A 21,275-nucleotide genomic window follows, 5' to 3' on the forward strand; every position below is an offset into this window, starting at 1 on the left:
GGTGGCTCTCTCGGCGTCGAGGTTCGAGCCTCTCAGTCGTGCCGAGAACCCGCTTCGTTGCGGGGTTACCTCCTCCCTCGGTGAGCCACCACCGGATTCCGCGTCCGAGTTTCGCGACGTCAGGAACCCTAATCGCGTGGGACGAATTACCTGGCTGGACCCACGCTCCGGTTAGGCTACTCGCGGGGAGCAACAGCGCCGCAACCGTTTTCCGATTCCTGCTCGCGGGGAAAATTCTTGCTAACGGATTCGCGGCAATTTACCGACTACAAGGACCCTAATCGCGTGGTTCCCGAGCCGAGGTTAGCCGAACTCGGTTAGGCTACGTGTGAGAAGCGGTAGCGCCGCGAGTTTACAACCTCCTCCGATTCCTGCTCGCGTCATCGGGAACCCTAATCGCGTGCATCGAATCGCATAGGTGGACGCATGCTCGGTTAGGCTACTCGCGGATAGCAACGCGAGTTAGCACTGTCTTTCGATCTTTACTCGCCGGCAGTTTCGCGACAACGGGAACCCTAATCGCGTGGAAGGAGTTAGCCTTGACTATAAGTCAGTCCAGCGAAAGGCACGGTTGCTCATGCTACTCGCATGGATCGGGAGCGAAGATCGCTCCGTGATCTGGTTCTCGTGGAGTGCCGGCGTGATCGTGGATATTACCAGGAGCCGATCCAGAGGATCCGAGGACTCCCGAAGTAGGGATCTTGCTCTCGTGAAGTAGGAAGACGAAGAGACCGATCGATCCGCGTAATAAGGGAACTTTGTGTCGGGTGCGTTCCGCAGGGACACGAAGAAAGGGTCCGCCCTAAGCAGGAGAAAGTGGACGACCCTCCTTCCGCGCGAAACTCTTTTCAGCAGGACGGACGATCCTCTCGGGAGACCGGTGAAGCTTGTCGGGGAACTGTAAGCGAGAGAGTCCTGTGTTCCGGCGGAACCCGAAGAGGTTCCAGAAACGAACGAAGAGAGGCGGGAGAGAGGGTATAGTTTCTCTGCTAGGAGTTTTGCTCCCCGGGTCGATATACGACTACGATTTTCGTGGGAATTGAAGAGAGGAGAGGTTAACGAGAGACGATCCATCGTGGAGTGCGAGCTCGAGAGACGGTCTTCTCTCGCTCTTTCTCTCTCCCTTCTCCCGCGGCAGAGCCGAACGAGAGCCGGTCTAATTCGGATCGTTAATTTTTCGACGTACGGGCTCTGGCTGGTTGGCTGGCTGCGGCGGACGGGCTTGTATCTCGGGCCCCGCCGGGTGATTAAAGATACAATTAATGGGCCGACAATTAAATATAATTAACTCGAGGGATAGGGTACGCGGGCTCCGTTTGCCAATTAGCGCGTTAGCGCCTTATCGGACATCGGCCGCGAGCTTCGATCTCGAGCAGACAATAAAATCGCCGTAATCGGCGGTAGTAACCGGTAGCCCGGCGAAAAGAGAAAGAGGGGGAGAGAGAGAGAGAGAGAGAGAGGGAGTGAGAAGGAGAGACAATTTGGTCCGTGAGAGTATATCTCTGGCCCCGTGGGGAAGAGATAGAGGATCGAAGTGGTTCGTAATGAGGATCGATTAACTCGAGGAACTTTGGATGCGTCACTGATCGCTAGGCCGGTGGTAGATCCGCGGTTCCCCGACGGAGTTCAGAGGATAAGGATCCTCGCGGTCAGGCATCATAGCTCGCGTCTTAGGTGCGCCTCGAAGTGGGGAAACAAGCGTGCAACGCGTGCTCCGGGGGAAAGTTACGAGAGGACTTTGACTCGGCCCCGGGATTCGGAGTGGAGAAACGAAGAGCACGAAACGATCCGGATTACATGCTCGCGGTGCACACAGGCCCGAAGTGGTTGTCCGTTGCTCCTCTGGAACCACCACGGGAACTGGGACCCTGAACTTGAAGCCTGCATGCATGCTAGCCGCTGAAACGATACGACACGCTCGCACACTCCTCCGAGAGCACCGACGGCCACCGAGGGCAGCCTGGACACAAGGAGAGGTACGGAGAATGCTGACTGCGCACTCGTGACATACGGCGCTTCCGTTCAGGATCGAAAGGTAGGTCCTGCCATCGATCATTCGACCGCCGACTGCGGATCTTCGCCGGAAATACATATTTCCTCGAGCGAACTGTCTCTTGGGACGATTGGCACTCTTTGGGAATTTTTTTTCTCTTGAACCGAACCAGATATCTTTTCGACACCTCGCAGATTTGTTTGTACATGCTTTGGTTACGTCCCTGAATTTTTGTACCTTCGTAGTTTTAGAATTGTGGGAGATGCGAAACCTGAAGAGCAGAAACCCATATTTCCCGACTCGCTTCTTTCTTGAATCGTTCAGAGACTGTACTTTTTGGGAATTTTTCTCTCTTGAACCGAATTGTATATTTTTTTGGTACCTTGCAGATTTGTTCGTACATGCTTTGGTCACGTTCCTGAATTTTTGTACGTCCATAGTATCAGAATTGTAGGAGCGATAAATTCGGAGAAGCAGACCGTTCCTCTCGGTTGGCTTCGCGCAGTAATTGAGTTCCGAGACCTCTAAAATCAAAAACTCGGAACAATTTTAATTAGTAGAACTGCGCGCCACTTCTGGGCCACGGAAGATGAAGAAAGCGATCCTCTAAAGTTCGAATTAATTATGCATCGAACATAGCTTCAGAGTTTGAAATTAATTCTTCGAGTCTTCAGCCATTTGTGGGCCCTGCATATTAGAATACGTACCATGTGCTCTATCTCCGGTGAATAATTACTATGGTACTGGCGATATCAATATACAAAAATTCACAAGCATAGTCTAGCCATGTATAAACAAGTATGCAAAGTTTCGTTAAAGCACATAATGTAGTTTAGTAGAAAAAAAATCCAAAACAATCAGATCGATTTTCGGAGGAATCGGAACGAAACAGGAATTTATTCCTCCGAAGATCCGCAGCCTGTTTATTAGCCAAGCAATGTACCTCCGAGTTGAAATGCATATATATATAGATTGCTAGGGGGAATGTCGAAGGCCGATCCCGCGGGAAATGCCCGCGTAGCCCGCAGCAGGCGTTTCTTTTGCGCCCTTTGCTCGATTTTGCGCGACCTTTCGCCCGTCTCCGTAGAATCTCCGGTCTATTGCGTTCTAACCTTCCACCGACGATGCTTCGAGGGCAATAGCACCATTCTTCCCTTCTTCGAAGCTCTCCAGCTCTTTGGTGCATCCAGTCGAAGAGAGTTGCAGCCACGAGTTCACTCTCCGCCGGTTACGGTGGAATTTCGGATCTCGACCTGCATCTAGAAGGTTCTTGTTCGCAGAAATCAGAGTGACCCTGACATTAAGGACATGTTAAAAATACCATTGATGGGAAAGTTTCTAGGAGGTTAGAAACCAGCTTCCGGGGGGAAGCAAGGACCGAATTGACCCTGACACGTCAAGGGCGCGTCGTCTCCCGGTGGCAGCAGGCGTCGATTAATTATTTCGTCACCGATGTCACGGTGGCTAGGAGGTTATCGAATCTCCCCGGAGTGCTTAGTAACCTTACGCTGGTAACGCGTCGGAAGCTGGGCTTTAGCCGCTCGTAAAGCCGTGGAGAGGCTCAGATTGTGCGAGTCGGTCGGGCAATTCCGGCGCACCTGCGTCCACCGTGCCAGGACAGGAGGGTCCGCAGCATCCTGCCAGTAAAAGCGAGAGGACCTGATCCTGAAGGAAGGGAAGAGGGCTAAAGGAGGAGGGGAAACGGTTCGAGGGCATTATTAAGGACCCCGTGTCCTCGCTCATTACGCCATCCGAGAAAACCGCGTCGTACGTTCCGGCTTATCTCCATTAGGCGAACCGGAATTACGTAGATATCGTGTATTTAAGTGCGTGCGGACGCGCACCGCCGTAAATACTCGTCCAGTCCCCCGTCTGTGCCCCACGTTTCTCGAAGGGGGAACCGAAACGAGGCGAGAAGGCTCGCGATAACGGGCGAAAATTAAAGGCATCTTTAAATACATTTCGATCGCGCGACTCTAACGAGGTCGGGGCCCGGTGCCGCTGATTGTCCCGCGGAAACGTCAAGGAATTCGTTAACGAGACCACGCGTACCTTGAAACGAACCGATATCTTCGGGTAACGTTCTCCATTATGCGCACGACCACCGCGCCGCGCGATATTAATTTATGTATTCGTTGGAAACGAGGCGTTCGACCCGCCTCCGCGACTGAGCAACTCGCGGAGAACGTATGTTATAGCGCGTTGATTTTTAGTGACTGTAAAAGGAAACGGAACATTGCTGTTCGGCGATTTCGAACGTAATTATTAATCCGCCGCCGAGTTTATTTTACGCCGCTGTCCCGGGTTAATAATTCGGGAAGGTAATACTTTCAGTAGTAAATTAGAGTGGTATAAAATGTGGAAGACGGTTTTACGTACTCGCAGTTGGAGCCGTATCATAATCAAGATTTTCTTTGAGGCAAAAACTGGAATCCCGTGACTTACGAACCGGAGGTGTACACTCATTGGAAAATTTAGTGGAACTGGAGTTTAATGAAAATTCCTTGGGTTCGTTAGCGCTTCCGATGAATCAGGATTAACACGAGTTTTTGCTCGGTCTTTTTTTTTATGCTTGTAGACCGTGAACGCAGAAAGTTCTGCAATCTACTCGTGGGAAATAGGACATGCAAATGTCTCTGTTGGAATTCCGGTTGCATAAAATCTACGGGACAGAAAACTGTATCACTTGACTTTGTCATCAAGGTTGTTTTAAGATGCTTGACATCTTATCTGGACGATGCGTTTCTTCTTCATTTTACGACCTTGTGGAACAGCGGATGACGTTGAAACGAGTTTCTCGACGTAGCTTACGTCGGAGAAAGGTAAAACGGAAACATAATGCAATCAAATGTACCTACTGTAGCGTTATGTGAACGAATGGATTATTTTAACATTTCTTTTTTTCTCTCTCTCTCTCTCTCTCTAACGGATTATGGTAACATCTTCGTTAGGTAACAAATAAGAAAGAAATGAGAGAACAATCAAATAAACGCTCAGGATTTGTAACTGTATTAAGTAACTATATATTTTTAATTCGACAGTCTTGTGTAAAGGGTGAGTAAAATTCAGCAATGATATGCGTACCGTGGATAAAAATTATCGAACTATGCTCGATGTCGCGGCGGCGCATCGCCGCAACCTACCCTCGTTAGAGAGGCCGATAATTGTTTATCCACCGTCAACGACGCGTTCCCCGGCGAACTGTCGGTATAATTAATTAAAAGTCATCCTATGACGCGTCCCCCGTGTCGCGCGAATTGTTACGCCATTCAGGGGCCGCGTTACTTGTCATCGGTTTGATAGAGTTGCGTCGAAACGCTATAGCGCACAGAGGGTGCCTGTGTATACTAAAATCTTGATTGTTACGATACCTGTGCAGTAAAGTCTTGTTTAACAAACTGTCCAACAGTGAACAATACTAATATAATTCTAATAAAATCGATCTTCCAATTAAACAACGAATGCCCCAAATCTGAACCTACAGAAAAACTAATACTCGGTCAATTTATTAGCCTGTAATTGGACTGAAAAATTCTACAAATTGAAAACGGTTCGGTAAGAATGTTAACAGCTTATCGCGCACAGATCTACTGAACAATGCACAGTAAAGTGTTTCAAAATCTAATACGATCTATAAAAATCGTGGAACGTTTATCATCGGTCTCGTTTGCGAGTTGAACAGAATTTACAGCACAACAACACAATAGATCTCGGCTCGCGTAAGAGTCGAGGCTGGCAAAAAATTGACACGTTTAAAGCGCTGCAATTTCTACATCCATTAGAAATTATAGCCCCATTGTCTTCTCCGGTGGTGTGTCTCTCTCAGGAGAAGGAGAACACGACTCCCACGCAGGATTCGCTCCACTTCCTCGGAGACAAACGCATCGTCGAAAATTCCACGGTCGTGTAAACCGTCTTGTAAACAAGCTCGTTCCTCTCGGCCCGCTAATTCCTCGCGGTTGTTCGAGCGGAGCCGTTGTGACATCATGATTTCACGTATTTTTATCCGCTCCCACCGCTTTTCGATTTCCGAGCTGCTGTTCCCGCAGAAGTCTACGAAACAATCGTTTCCCGACGCTTATCCGAGACCTGCTCCGAGATCTAAAGCAGCCCCTGAGATTTTCAATACATCGTCAGAAACACGATATTATTTGCGTACATTTAAAAATAAATTCTCAGTCTACTCATCGGAAGCCTATCAGTATACGTTCCTGAGAGTTGCTCGTTGATTCACAATAAAAATTGCCGTCGCTATTGTAAGCGAATTTTTCTTCGAGTAAACCCATTGCTGGGAGTTCGTGGAATTTTCGAGATTGCCGAAGTGTTAATCAAGGGCTTCCCAGGGCCGGTATTAGTCAACGTCACGCGAGCTTCCTGGCTTTCGCGTCATTATTTAATAGGGCCGGGTCGCGCACCGCGGATCGAGCTACAAGTTACCGCATAAATCATCGCTTTATCGCCCCCCGGACTTTCTCGTTAAGGCTGTCCCGCTTTTTCGACGTATCGCGGGAAAGAGAGGAATTAATTAGACTTCTTCCGCCGTTGACATTGTCCACTCTCACGGTGGCACGCCTCTCTCCGGCTCGCGATTATCGCGAAAGAAGTTTCATTTATGAAACGTTGCTCCCGAAGAGAAGACGATCTTCAGGGCAGGCAGGGGCTGGAGGGGAGGGGTCGCGATAACGATCTCAATTCATGGGAATCGGAGCTCCGATTCAACCCTGGAGTAATTAATCTTCGGGGGCGCAGTGTCTAGCACCTGGGAAATGAATATCGGCCGGAGTGACGGTCGTAGGAGATTGTAAACCTCCGGAATCGATAAAAATTTCATTTCCAGTGACAAGATCTATTATTATTATGACTCTTATAGTGTCCACAATTCATATCGTGTCAGAGATTGGCGAACTTCTCCGTTCTGTTCATTGGGAGGTCAAAAATATTTCTTTTAACACTTTGAACGCCCAACTAGAAACCCGAAAAATTCCATAAAATCGAAGTAAGTTATCGAATGAAATAAAAATTGCAGAAAATTAAATCTATGATACCGAGTAATCCTCCACCTTTCTTGCATGTTACAGATCCTAATCAAGTTTAGTACAACGAATATATCAACGTAAAGATTCATTTTAAAACCTGCACAAATAATTCCGTCACCCACATATGGGTGACGCGGCGACGAACTTGTTAAACATGCAGTAGACAGGTGAAATTGTGTCAAAAATTAGCACCGTTCAAAAAACGGTGATGCAGCACTGCTCCAGGATCACGGGAGATACGTCAAAGAAAACGCAGAAACAGGTGCGTTTCATCCCACCGGGTTTCGCGTTCGATCCTCTGTGGAAGAGCTGTTTGGACGTCGAACGGCGCGGCGGGGTAAATGTCCCGTGATGGAGGCTCGAAACCGGCCTGGCGTTCGCCATTAGCCGAAAACCAGTCGCGGAATATATCCGTCCGAAGAGGCGATTCGAAGCGTGCTGCGTAGCGCTGCGAAGCGCGGGCGAAAGGGAAGCGCCGCGCCGATGGAAAAATGGAAGGGAACGATAGCCCGGAAACGACCCGGTTCCTCGAGCGCCGCCGCGTCAGATAAATTGGATCCGAGCAGTTTTATCGTAAAACACTCTTTCCTCCCGTTCTCTATCGGGGAGGGCCTCGGGACGGTCTCTCCCGGTCATCAGCCGAGGGAAAACTTTAACTCCCGAACCCTCCGGAAAACCGGTCCCCCGTCGTCTGGCCGCGACACCCAGACCGCCATGCCACCCAGAAACGATCCCCCGGTCTTAGCCGATTCTTGGTTTCTCTTTACGAGTCAACTTTTCTCGCCTTTATCCGTCCACTCGTCCCCCCTGGATCCTCTTGCCCCCGCTCTCTTGGCAAGCCGCCCAACCCCCGATTCAACGGTCCTCGCCAACCCTTTCCAGTGATCCGATGCTCAAATTGACGTTTATACAGTTCCACTTTCAGCCCTTTGCTCTTCAATTCTGCCCTGGAGAGCCTTCGAACTTTCTGCGATCCCGAAGCTTTATCACGTCGAGAGCTTTTGGGATTTTACGGACCGGGCTTTTTCGACCGGGCCGCAAAACATTGGTCTCTTGAGTCGTTCTTGATAATGTTTCTCGCGGAAAAATGCTGTCCGGAGGACCCGACGATTATCATCTTGATGTATGTTGTCGATGATACTCTCCTCTCGGGCGGTCCCCGGAAAGTTTTAACGCTCCCTCGTTCGGGCGAACGTTGTTACCGAGATTTATAAGCGAAAACTTTACAAGTTATCTTGGTATATTCAACGTGTTGCGCGAAATAAATAAAATTAGAAGCTTCGTAGAAGCACTTTCTTCCGTGCGAAATTCGAGTGGTGTGACTCGAGCAGGAAGCTCGAAAACCGGCGTGATCCATGCTGAAAGGGTTACGGAGGACGATAAAGTTAGCGTCAAGCGGAAAGTGGAATGATGCAAACAAAGTCAGACATCCGGTTGAACGGCACAGAAACGGCAGCGAGGAGATGCGTTCGTGCGGCAGCAGACAGCAGTCGGTCATCAACAGGCGTGTGTTAGAGGCGAAGTTAGAAGTAGCGGTAGAGACACGGTGGCACTTTGTGTTCTCTCTGTGTAACGTACAAAATTTGTCGCGCCCGACTACACGCCGAGCGTCATCGCGCGCGAGAGAAAGAGACGCGCGAGCTTGACTAGCTTTCGGGGACGTTAACGCATAATAATTTAAGGCTTAGGCATTTGCACTGGGAGCTCTCAGAGCGTCGTTACACAACTCACGGGCCCGGCATCTTCTCTCGTATCGCTCTGTATCCGAGCGAGTAAAGGGTTAAGATATCCTACGTAAAGTTTCCACGGACCAGCAAGAATACCGCGAAATATGGCTTCCAGTGGCGCGCACCGTTACGTGAGCTGTGATAGTCATTTCTGCCGGGCCAGCATAGTGCGTCGGACAACCGCTCGAGTCCATGAACGAGTTTAGGAACCGCTTCGAAGAGTTCGAGAATATTTCGCAGTGCTGTTCTTTTGTTTCGTTATTTTAATTTAACCCTGTGACGCTGAAAAACCGGATATTTATTTACGGAAAGGTAAAGAAAGCAATTCTTTTAATGGTACATTATGGATCGAGTAAATATTATGGTGTCATTATCGCGTGCATTATCACAGTCAAAGAACACGAGAACGCTGAAAAGTTCGCTGTCACGCCAATGCCCCGTGCAATAATTCTGTTCGGCATAAAATGTTGAGTGAGAATGCATTATTGCGATTTGTTATGCACAGTCCCAATATTTCGAATATATTGGAGAATCAATTTTTAATGACATAATTTATTCCACGAACGTTCCGTGCTTGCTTTAGACAATCCATACGATGCGATATAAAATGCAGCATAAAATATTATTGGACATTTCAACGTCGAATTTCCGCTCCGCGAACGATCGTCTACATTCGAACTGTCCCGAGTTCGTGAAAAAGAATCGTATAACGATAAACCTGGACTCCTTTCAAAGCTCGAAGCATCTTCTTTACGGATGGTCCTGCGAACATGTGCAAGCTCGACATGGAGTTATTGTTTCGAGGATTAGAATAGCACGCGCGGAATTCGTTTCGCAACCGGAGGAAATTTTCCGTGTCTAAACCGGCGAGTTCGCGTACGATCGCGACAGCGCGACATGAAATAAGGGATCATCCGTGGAATGGCCCCGAAGCAGCCAGCTCGCGGATAAACACCGCTCGCTAAGCCGGCGCTAAGTATTATTTAGCGTCAACGGGCACCGGGCGAGTCGATTTAATTTATTCACTAGAGGGAACGACAGCGCGGGGGCGGCGGCGGCGGCTGCTCGCAGAAATACACGAGTATCCGCGCGAGTAGGAGGACCGTTTACGAGCGAGACACGTCTCGACGGCACCTTTGGAGGCGTTCCAAAAGTTTTTCGACCCGTCGACCGAATCTTTTCGAGCACACCTTTTCTCGTTCTCTTCTTGGCGGTTGAGCATTCCCGAGATGACCCGAAGTGGAGAAAGTCTCACGATATTCTTGACCTCCATAGCCTCTCGGAGGAGAATGCGCGTTGGTGGCGGAGCCTCGGATAACCAAATAAAATACCCAAAAGCAATTTGCGTCTCCCGGTTCCTCTTCCAAAAAACGAGCAATTTTTGCGTGCTCGAGATTCAAGTTCCGTCTCCCCCTGCCGACGTCTTTGGAGGCGAAATCGCAGGCGGAAGCTCGCTACGGAGACTGCGGGATACCTTCGTCGAACGCGATTGCGCAAAGACAATGGTAGTTATGGAAATTGTCCGTGTGATCGCATTATCTAACTACTGCCTTCCTCTCCGCTATCCTCGCCACTTCCGAAAATTACTCGAAGCGGCCCTGTTATCTCGATATATGTCCTCGATTTTCTGGCTTCGCTCTAAGAACATCCGCCGGCTGTTTCCGTCGTGGAGCGCCATTTACCCCGTTCAACTCTCGCGAGCTTCGAATTCCTACCACGGGATCGGTGTGAAGTCTTTATCAAACTGTCTTGCGTTACAATTTTCCCTCGTAATTGTATCGTCGATTGACAAGCGATTTACCAGGCGATTTGATCCGAGCGAAAGGGCTTGTCGATCATCGCGATCGCGCGCGGACAAAACATCGTTATAAAATCGCATCAAACCGTATAACGGGGAAATCCCGAAATCCGCGACAAGCCGCGCGACGACAGCTCGCCGTAAAACGCCGGGGGCGTGATTGATTCCTTAATAATCGCGCTCGCGGGGGTGTGAGTCCCGGGGGTTGGTTCTCGCGGGGGCGGCTCGATAATGCAAATTTCTGCCGCGAGGGTGAGACGTGTCGGTAGTCGCAGTAATTATGTATGGGGTGTCGGCGAGCAGAGGGCCGTCGCCGCCGCTGCTCCGACAACGCCCGAAAGACGAACAGAGAAACAAAGTATAGAGAGAGAGAGAGAGAGAGAGAGACAAAGTAGCAGAGAACCCGGACGAGATATGTACAAGTGGAGAGAACGACTACGGGGGGTTGGGGCTGTGTCACTCGCAGCTGTTTCGACCCCACACCGAGCGCGAACCACCCCCAAAGAGAACGAAGGAGTAACAGCAGTCACTCGGTCATTAAGGGGCGTGATCGTTGTTTGATTGCGTAGGCTGAGCCTACCTTTTTCACCCCTTCGACGAACAAGAACGACACAGAGGGTCGCGCCGACGCGACGGAGTGCCTTGTTTCTGTGCTTGACGGACAATTACATTTATTTGTTTCTTTAAGTGGCTCCATTGCGCGCGAACGACGACTCCGAGAGCTAATCTCCGAGGAAGGGGACCAGGACCGGAGAGAATGGAAATTATTCGATGCTGCTGTTTGCGTGTTGCCGAGAGACTGATTTAAAGGACTGCTTTCTGGAGATCGTTGCCGAGCTAATTAGTATTTTTATTCCTTCGATTGTCGATACTAGCTTGTACATTTTTTCCGTTATTTTTGCAAATTATTCCGCGAAGCTTGGAAACAATTGCTCCTGTTGATTGAAAAGTTGCTCACAGCGAAAACACAGGACGAATGATATTGATTTCTGCTAATATACAATATTGCCGATGGAACGTTGTAACAAGTATAAATTGAATTCCCTGTCCCATAATAATAGTAGCGGTTGATGAATTGATTTTGTCCCACGACAATGGCAGCGACAGAAAGTATACATAAAACGCAACGTTTGAACAAAAACTAATTATGCATTTGGAAGAATGGTTCGCTGTAAATTGTTCGGATTTGTAAAGTTGCTGTCAGTCGATGCCGCGAATGAAATATTTCAAAAAGAATCCGATCAGAATGCAATTCCAACTGCATCAACTTGACATGCAGACGTTCCCTCGCAGCCTATAAAATTGCAAACCCCGCGAACGCATGAAGATGCACCGCGGCCCAGCGATTGCATTCACGTAACATTTCACGAGCAGGTCATGCCAGCGTTTAATCGCGGACAGTTTCGCATCCGGGGGAGAAGCTCGAAGAAGCTCGGTGATAAATTGCGAAACGCGGAGGCGAATGAAAGAATCCTGCGGCTCGGAAGAAGAGTGCAGATCGCGTGGGTGGTGCACCGAGTGAAAGGAGACACGACGGAAAACAGGCGACTCGGATGCATTCTATCGCGTCATCTGGCGCAGTCAGCCCGATGATCCGATCCCCAGGAGGTTGTTTCGAAACATTTTTTTTTTCCTCCTCCTCCCGTTTAACGACCAACCTCGACGCTGCCGTCCAGACCGATCGTCCCGCGATCCGCCATTATTTTTGCTCGCGCTTTTAACCGGCAATCGATACACGCCATTTGCATAATTACCGCGGAACGAACGGCAATCTGTTCGCGAGAGCGCATCCATCTCGTCCTGTAAAAACTAATACCGTAAATGCGAGATTCCGACTGGTGCCAAATGCTGAAGCCCGTCAACGCCCGTCGGTGGCCTTTTTTACATGGGCCAGATATGGGGAAAAGGAAGAGATAGAGAGGGAAACGCCGACTCGAAATAAAATTCGCGAGACCGCCGACGCGTTTCGTGGCTCCCGATATCGTTAATAATTTAAACGCGGCCGCCGTAGACGACTGCCAGAGTTTTCGGTTATTCAACGGGGACCTGCAGCGTAAAAGCCGCGGGGAATAGCGCGCACGCGATTTACCTGTCTCTGGTTAAGCTGGAGAGACTCCATGAAGACCCCATACCCGCGTGCGGATCCCTCGAGTGCGATTACTTGCGGTAAAAGGCTTTACGAATTTTAATATTGATTTTATACTCAAGATTCGCGGCTCAGACCCGTGCTGCCATCGCGTGGATAGTTTCAATACCGTCCGTGCTGGGAGAACGTTGACGTCAAGTTGACAGAATCATTTTGTATCTGAAAATTGTCTAAAATTTACAGCTTTCAGAATGCCCCGGTATTTCGACGTGATTCGTCGATGTTTTCTGAATGATTTCATCGATCAAGGATGATAATCGTCGGGCCTAGGCGCGGATCGATCGTCGAAGGGGTGAGTTACAGTCGAGGTGACCCCTTCGCGCTCACGGAATCGAATTAAAACGAAATAATAATGTTTCCCGCGTTCGTTACGAGCATTGTGAGCACGACATCTGTCGCTCGATGGGGGTCCGGTCGCCGTCGATGTACCCATAGATTAGACGCCTACGTCGCGGTGCCAAGCGGCCTCGGTCCCCATTCCACCCCCATAACCTCGCGACACGGTGAAAGCCACGCGGTGGCACCGTAGGGTAGCGAACTCGAACGAAATGAAACTGATATGTATGGAAATCACTCGCATCTCTATGTATGAGCCGGAAACGTTACGTTACCGTGTATAATACACGATTTTATATGTTTACACGCGCATGTGTGCCCCACCTCCACGCTTCCGTGGCCGCATCCGGCGTCGACGCTTTAATCGATCAATAGAATCGACTGGCTTTTCACGTTTCCCTCGGAACCGGCTCGTTCGAGCGATCGAACCGTTTCAAAGAATCTGGGTCCATCCTGTATCTCCCTCTCTCTCTCTCTCTCTCTCTCTCTCTCTCTCTACGCTTTCTATCGCATCAACAGGCTTTTTCATTGATAAAATTCGGATAGCGCGTGGCTGATAATGGGTTCGGCAGACGGTCGATCTACATGACGCTCTGCTACCTCGACACACTGCCGATCGAACAACTTGTGCCGGTCTATAGGTCAAAAAGCTTTTTTCGAAGTCACTTTATGTTTTTAAAATAGCTCGCCGCTTCGGTCTTCGGTTTTCATGCTCCCAATGCCTTGCCAATGTCGGTGGACTTTTCATCGTATCTCAACTTTTACCTGTTTGAACACTTTTTACGGAGCGCTAAAACCGACCATTTCGTAAAAATAGCAAGAGCTTCGATTGTAAATTAAAAATACTAGAGCCCCGTGGGCGCCGCGTTAACAGTGAAAAATTTTGTTCGTTTCAAGTTTTAACATTGCAGAATAGTGAATGGTCGACCTAAATGGACGATCGTACAACGGATCGATGAGAAAAGCCTATCGCGGCAGCAAAACGACGATTTGTTTTGCGGCCGGCGAAGGTTCGGCGGAAATGCCGTCAGCAGCGATAGACATTAAAACCGACGGATTTCGAAAAATATTTACTAAGCAAATTTGACCTTCGCGGGTGGGTATCGATTTATCGAACGGCGGCGGGTGCGAGAGACCGCAGCCGAAACGGGTTGCTGGCGGGCGCGGTACCCGCTTCGGTAACCGACGATCACGCGGGTTCTACGAGCCCCGGGACCCGACGAACAATCGTGCACAAATCACCCGTAACCATCGCGCGCCTGGCCATTAACCATTCCGGGGGCCACACCGCCGCCATGGATTCTTGCGATCTTTTGTCCGCCGACAATTCCGCCGATTTCTGGCCGCGCGCACGTGCCGCGCCGCGAATCGGCCGCGGGACAACGTCGTTTTCACGAATTCCGTTCGCGTCCGCCGTTTTGAACTCTCATAAATCGGCCGGCTGATTATTTCCGGCGTGTCTTTCCACCCGCGACCGGCAACCGCGCGAAAGAAACAACGACCGTCGCTGAGCCCGCGCTTTTTGCAAAGCAAAACATGCTTACCCGGTCGACTGTACGCACAAGATCCGCGGAATTGTTTCGCTTTCGCGTTCGCGGTACTGCCGAGCGATCGATGACGTCGGCTTGCTGACAGAAGATTGGGTTTCTGTTATGGCCACGCCGATCTCTTGTCTGGCCAGGTGGTTCTTATTCTCCTCGAGCCGTATCGGGCTTTTAGTCTGTCTTTTAATTTGTTTCTGGAATTTGGAAGAACTTTTTGGGTAGACCGAGGACTCTTCAGGACCTCGTGACCCGTTACATACACTCCTGAACCGAGCAGGAAACGCGTAAAATTCTCCGGCTCGATTAAATGATTGTTAAAGCGAGTCTGGAGAGTCCATGGACTTTTTAAGGGTCGTTAAGGATTTTTAAGTACATCTGCAAGGATTCCACTTTAAAACCCAGAATCCGATGGATTCTTAAAGATCTCCAGTGTCTGTTAGATTTTTAAGGGCAACTAGAGGGATTCCGATGAAAAGAGATTTTATGATCGTGCTAAAATCTCCAAGAGCTTTTAGCTCTCTTCAGCGTCATTGCTGAAGTCCATGGATGTACTCGGGATTTTTAGGAACCCTTAAAGATTCTTGAGAGATAGATAGTCTTGCCAGAGTCTCCAAGTTTCGCTAGGAAGACGTAATCTAATCGTGTGCTCTAATATTAATTTCGACTACCGCATACCAAATGCAGAATTTCTCTCGTGTTTCGATAGGTTTTCATTAATTCTCTTACCTACACAGTCTTAGCTCCTGTCGCAACGGCGCGCGGTTTTCTAATAATAATAACGCCGATACAAACGTGGGAAATAAGACGTTCACTATCGACATTTCAACACTCCCAGCCGATAAGCGTTCCGTGACGCGTGACGCAAACGATCCACAAAGTAAAGTAAAGTAAAGTAAAATCTCGTTTACATTTCGATGCAGCAACGCGGCACACCAGTAGCCAGAAACTGGTTCGCAATCGGCCGTATATCCGTCGATCCTGAAAACGCTATATCTCAGGAAATTATGTTGGCCCCCTTACCGCAATAGTCGCCGCTTATCTCGATACGGTGACCGAATTACTCCAAGTACACTTCGGATGCATTTTAACCGTTGCATAATGAAGAAAGCCGCTTACGAGAGCGTGACCCTTTACGATCCCGAGAAAATCGTCTGAAAATCCCAGACCGCCGACTGCAACGCTCGTTCACTATGTTTTAGAACGACTCGGGAAGTTGATCGAGAATTATAATGGGTAATATAATCGTCCGGGTCAAGAGAGATTAGCGGTTTCGTAGGAAGTAGCGTAATGTCACATTTACAATTCACGGCGTGCAGGCTCGGTTTAATAAACTGCTAAAATATACAACGTTTCGAAAAGAGAATAGCGGACAATTCTGGCGATCGACTAACGGTGCTGCAATTCTCTACGTGACAATTAATTCTTGTGCGCGATAATTGAATTTTAATTTTCAAGCTTGCCGTTCCCTCGAGCAAATACACTTGTTGCTTAGAAATAAATTAAACCACCGGTTCAAGTCAATGTTTCATCCGTGAAATGCGATTACGTATGTTCAGTGTTCGTGGTAATATCCAGCTTTATTAACAAAAATTGTTTTCAATAGCGAGTGTTCCAATCCGACAAAAATATTGCTTTTCGTTAACGTGAACTGCTTGATAATGCATGATTTATTGTATAAATATTATTTTGGGCTTTGGACAAATTTTTCCGACAATAAACGCAAAAAAATTCGACAGAAACCTATGAAAATAAATGGTTCGTCGAAACATTCAGAATACGTATTTATTACCGACGGAAAACGTATTTTAAAAATTTTCAACATCGACCCACGTAAAAAAGTTGCGAGAAACAACTTTCAGTGTTTTCTCCGGAATTTTTTCGAAATTTTTTTTTCCAAGTCACGCGGAAAACTAAATATCGAATAAAAGTTGTCATCTTTTTAAGAGAGTCCGAATATTAATGGTGGTCGTTGCGTGCAGCGGGACGAAGAACGTATTAAAACTTGCATGCGCGTTGTAGACAAATCTATGAATAACAGAATGAAAAATCATCCTCGATTTTACACCCGATAGAAAACGAGAGAAGATAGCATCGATAGTTCGGCAGCGGCGCAGAATGTAACCGAGCTATCCTAGAAAAGCTCGGCGCTCCAATTTCCCGAGTGTATACATTTTTTCAACGGCGGGAAAATCGATCGTCGAGAGCGCAGGAGAGAGAGAGAGAGAGAGAGAGAGAGAGAGAGAGAGAGCGGGGGCGTCGACCGTGTCAAAAAAAAAAACGGAAAAAGAGCCGAAACAATTTCGTAAATCGAGCGTACGTAACGTATCGCATACGTTCCCGTGCCTTTCCCGTCGGATCGGTAAATAACTTTCCCGTTACTCTCGGTGCTTTGGGCAACTAACGAACGTGAAATTAGCCGCGGGCGGCCGCCAGCCAGCCTAGAAAATAATCAAAGTAACGACGCTTGAATGCTCGAAATCGTGTCGTCGTCGTCGTCGTCGTCGTCGTTGTCGTCCGGTGTACACACGCCCACCCACACAGTAATTATCGACCTCGTCAAAGACTCCCTTTAACGCGGTGGTACGCGCAATTAAGTGATATAAGCAACGGCGCCCCACAAACCGTGCCTCCGGTCCAGTAATCCTCTTTTTAATCCTGCCGCGGCCGGGTCCTTCAGGACATATTAAGAGCTATCAAAGCCGTTAAATGATTTCCTCTGCTCGTCCTCTTCCGCTTTCCCCCGTTCTCCACAGATATATCTACATCGTACACGAGATAAATGATTTTTCTGAAGTTTTATGAATCGCGCGGCGAACCGACGTGAAATTAGTTGATTGATTTGTAGAGCGTAAGATGTGATAAATGGTTTCCATCGATTGATTTCACAGATTGAATTTCTGCTGCCACTTTGAGACGTGTCGGGTCACAGAAAATGATTTTCGATCGTTAAGGTAAGAAATTTTTACTCGATTCTCATCTGCGGCCAATATTCCAAGTATTTTAAAAACGGAGACTAGTACGGAAACAATTACGATCTACGGAAGCACGAATCACGGGATCGGCTCGTCCCGTTCGATCGGTAATCTCTGTCGGGCGGGGATCCAACGATCGAGGGGGCAAACACCGGTAGCCAAACGGATCGATGTCCCGCGTCGACAGAGCGATATTCGGTATCGTCGTATCGACGGCATGTTTCCTCCTCTCGCTCCGTAAATATTGCTTGGTATCCGACCGATTACGAGTTATCGGTTAGACAGGCCGCGGTGTCGACTATCGCCGTCTCGACACGACGATTCCCGGTAGACCAATCGTTTATCAGCGGCCGCGCATGAGCGCACCTTTGTTATCGGAGTGCAAACGCGCGTGGCGCGATATCCGATCGTTCCTCGAGAGGTGTTACGGTTCGTCGTTGCATTCCGATCGTGTCGCGGCCGTTGTCGTTCGGACCTCGAACAGAATGACGTAATCTGGTACGCGTTATCGGCTACACCGGTCCTAGGGGAGAGACCCCGAAGAGAGACAGAGACAGAGACAGGGACAGAGAGAGAGAGACACAGACAGACAGGTCGCGGAGGACGGTTGCGCCTGTTCGCTTTCGATTTCGAACCCCTCAAGATCCATTAAGGGCTTCTAACTACATCTACCGGGATTGAAATGCTAATCCCCGGGATTCTACAGACGCCACGAGACCCTCAGGAATCTTAACGGCTCCTTAAGTCATGTCCAGGGAGTCTATACATTCGCCAAAAGCTGATAGAGTCGCCTAGCTGTGCTCGCAGACATCCTGATTAAATTTCTGCGGATTTTATGGGGTACAGGGGTTGTCGACGATTTTTAGGGAGCTTTCAAGAGGTTCTGATAGTCCTCGAACGCAAGGTACTTTCCGGCATGCTTTGGGTATTGGAGGGCTTTGTAGCGGATCTCCAAGGTATTTACTGAGAACATCTAAAACTTCTAAGGACGCTCATACGGATTCCAATAACAAGGTTATGACTTTATGAACTCCCTAAGATGACCTCAACAAGGACAGTCCGGTGATTCCATAGCGTTCAATCGTAATCTCCACCTCTGAGATCCCGAGGTCTCCCAAGTCTCGGTCTCGGGGGTCACCGAACTTTTCCAGGGCCGCCACGAATTCTAACAGCAAAGTCATGAATTGTAGGAACGTCCCAGGACCTTGAAGGACTCGAGCGACTCCAGGAGGCTACTCGACGAGCTTCCCAGGCTCTCGTGCGGCTCTCGACGCTAAAAGGATCCCGCGGACGTTCCGGGGTCCCTCGATCGAGCTCACTTTCGATTTCCAAGCGTTTGACAGTCGTCGTTTCCGAGTTTCAATTCCGGTCGGCTGGGCGCCGAGTCCGTTCGTTCCGTGCCGGCGGATCGAGGCCACGGAGCCTTAAGAAATTTCGTCGCCCGACGCGAACGCGAACTACTAACTCGACGAAGCGGAAAAGGTTCTCCGGGGGTTGGAAGGGAAAAAGCGGGGGCGGTAAGACGGTCTATCGATCGTCGAGCGCTTTTCCGTCGAGTTCTTTGAACGCGGCGGTTCGATGCTCGCCCCCCGGAAAACAGGATTAAAAAGTGGCGAGGGATAGCGCTCTCGGCTCCCCGGTGTGGAACAGCTCCTGGCTCATTACAGAGGCGACGGAATCGTTCGCGCTTTTCTTCGGCTCCGCGCGAACAAACAGCTTAAATAAACGCACGTGATTGGATCGATGTGTGCGCATCTGGCTACTAAACGATCGGGGAGGGTCCCGCAAATCGAATCCCAAAAAAGGAGTACAGCGCTGCTGGTCTTTTAACCCTAGGTTTACGGAACATTTTATATTACTTTATAAAAATAAGAAGAATGTGTTTATCCAAGTTTTCAGGCATTTTTTAAATAATATATACCTAAGGAAATAAGTTTGTTGAGTAATTCCACGTGGATGGATCTTCACAATCTCATTTGACGGGTCCCGTAAACCTAGTGATAAGGACATCCACGCGGATTCTAATGGCAGGATTAGTTGGAATGGATTTTTAAGGAATCGTGGACTCAAACTCGGTCCCTCGACACAGATCAAAAAGGAGCACGTGAATGTTCTTTGTTGTTCGTTGTCGAAAGCAGAACACGCCCCCTCCCCCCTCTTCTTCCTCGCTCCCCAATTCGAGTGGGCCACTCGGAAGCACGGCGGCTTATTGCCGCGCGCAAATTCAGTCTCCCTTTAAAATTACTGCCGCCGAGTGTGTGGCACGGCGACATTAGATTACCCAACCCCCCCTACGGGAGCGCGCAGCCCCTTCTGTTTCTGCTCGAGTGCCTCTCCCCGCACCGAACGAGGCTAGTTTGTATACGATATCGTGGTGTCTCCGGGAAGACGAATTCTTCGATTTACCCGGCGCTCTTTGTTCCCAACCCCTTCCCGGTAAGTCAATCTCCGAGGGCAGACGGATTCCGGCGTGTTCCTGTCGCGAGACGATCTCTTTCTAAGCAACTGTGTTTGTTGCTCGCACACCGAGATTATTTAGAGACCTGTCTGCGCGAGAGCCGGTTTTTAACCATGATTGAATCTTTGTTTTTGGTCCAGTGCTGAATGTCTCGAACAGAGAAAAATACAACTACCCCCGGCAGAAAATATTCGCGAAATAAACACGGAAAATAAATTGTAAAGAAATTTAAGCAGATTTCTAACGACGACGATAGACATCGCGAAAAAAGAAAAATGTAGAATTTCATGCGACTCGTTCAGCAACGCGAGCGGAACGCAGTTTTTCAGCGCGTAAACTCGTCTCTCTCTCTCTCTCTCTCTCTCTCTCTCTCTCTCTCTCTCTCTCTCTTTCTCTCTCTTTTGCGAAGCCACGAGGGGTGGCCGTGTGTCGTTGACTGAAAGGCAGAATAACATTGGATTACCCACCCCCATCGTCGACGCCCTGCCGGCAACCCCGCAGTTTTTACACCCTCTTCAACTCGGCCCTGTGCCCCCAACCCCCGCAGGAGGGTGAACGGGGTTCGTCCTTGTTTCTTTCGGTGCAACGGGCGCCGTCACTGCCGACCCCCCGTTGGGAAAGGGAAAACAATCTTTGGCGGAAAACAGCGCGTCGAATAATTTATCGGCGGTGGGCCGAAGTTGCCGGGAGCACGGGCCGGGACCACGACCACCCCGTTATCTATCACCTAGGATGCTCCGAGCACTATAGCGAGGGCGCCGTCTGCTCTACACGTCCTTACAAACTGATGTTTCTCGTCCTTCCAGGTTCCGACCTGGAAATATTCTCGATCCTGCAAATTTTCTTCTGAGAAAAGAAGTTTTTTTTATTATTCATCTTTTATCTTTGTGGAATGCATTTTTCCCGTGCGATTTTTTTTTTCTAATTACTTAGCAAATTAGTTAGTGTAATAACGTTTGGGCGGCACTTGAGCAAATAAAGGCAGCGAGTGAATAAAACGTTTCGAGGTTTGATTGCCTGCAAAAATGTCATATTACTGCTGAAACGTTCGGAAATAAAATTTCACAAACAGTATTTTAAAATCGTTTTTCATTTCAGCCAGGAAAAATTCCGAAACGCTTTTAAAAACAGCAAAAATGAACAAGCTCTTAATATGATAACTGCAGTTTGTATATACATACGTACATACATATGTATGCGATACCGTTTTAATATAAGCACGATGCACTTATTTTTCCAAATTTCAAGATTAACCTTCATTGTTT

At 48.8% G+C, this 21,275-nt stretch overlaps 1 protein-coding gene across 2 annotated transcripts in view; it reads left to right on the plus strand.

Moving 5' to 3' along the window:
- Positions 1-701: 701 nt before the first annotated feature.
- Positions 702-21,275, plus strand: part of Pxb (putative Hedgehog signaling attenuator pxb) — a 300,094-nt gene continuing 279,520 nt past the window's right edge. For both annotated transcript variants that reach the window (XM_076800775.1, XM_076800777.1), the window contains exon 1: positions 702-2,035. The gene's annotated coding sequence lies outside the window, so the exon portion shown is untranslated. The remainder of the gene's footprint in view (positions 2,036-21,275) is intronic.

This window comes from Halictus rubicundus, chromosome 15, assembly GCF_050948215.1.
Source record: "Halictus rubicundus isolate RS-2024b chromosome 15, iyHalRubi1_principal, whole genome shotgun sequence".
In the NCBI taxonomy this organism is placed as follows: domain Eukaryota; kingdom Metazoa; phylum Arthropoda; class Insecta; order Hymenoptera; family Halictidae; genus Halictus; species Halictus rubicundus.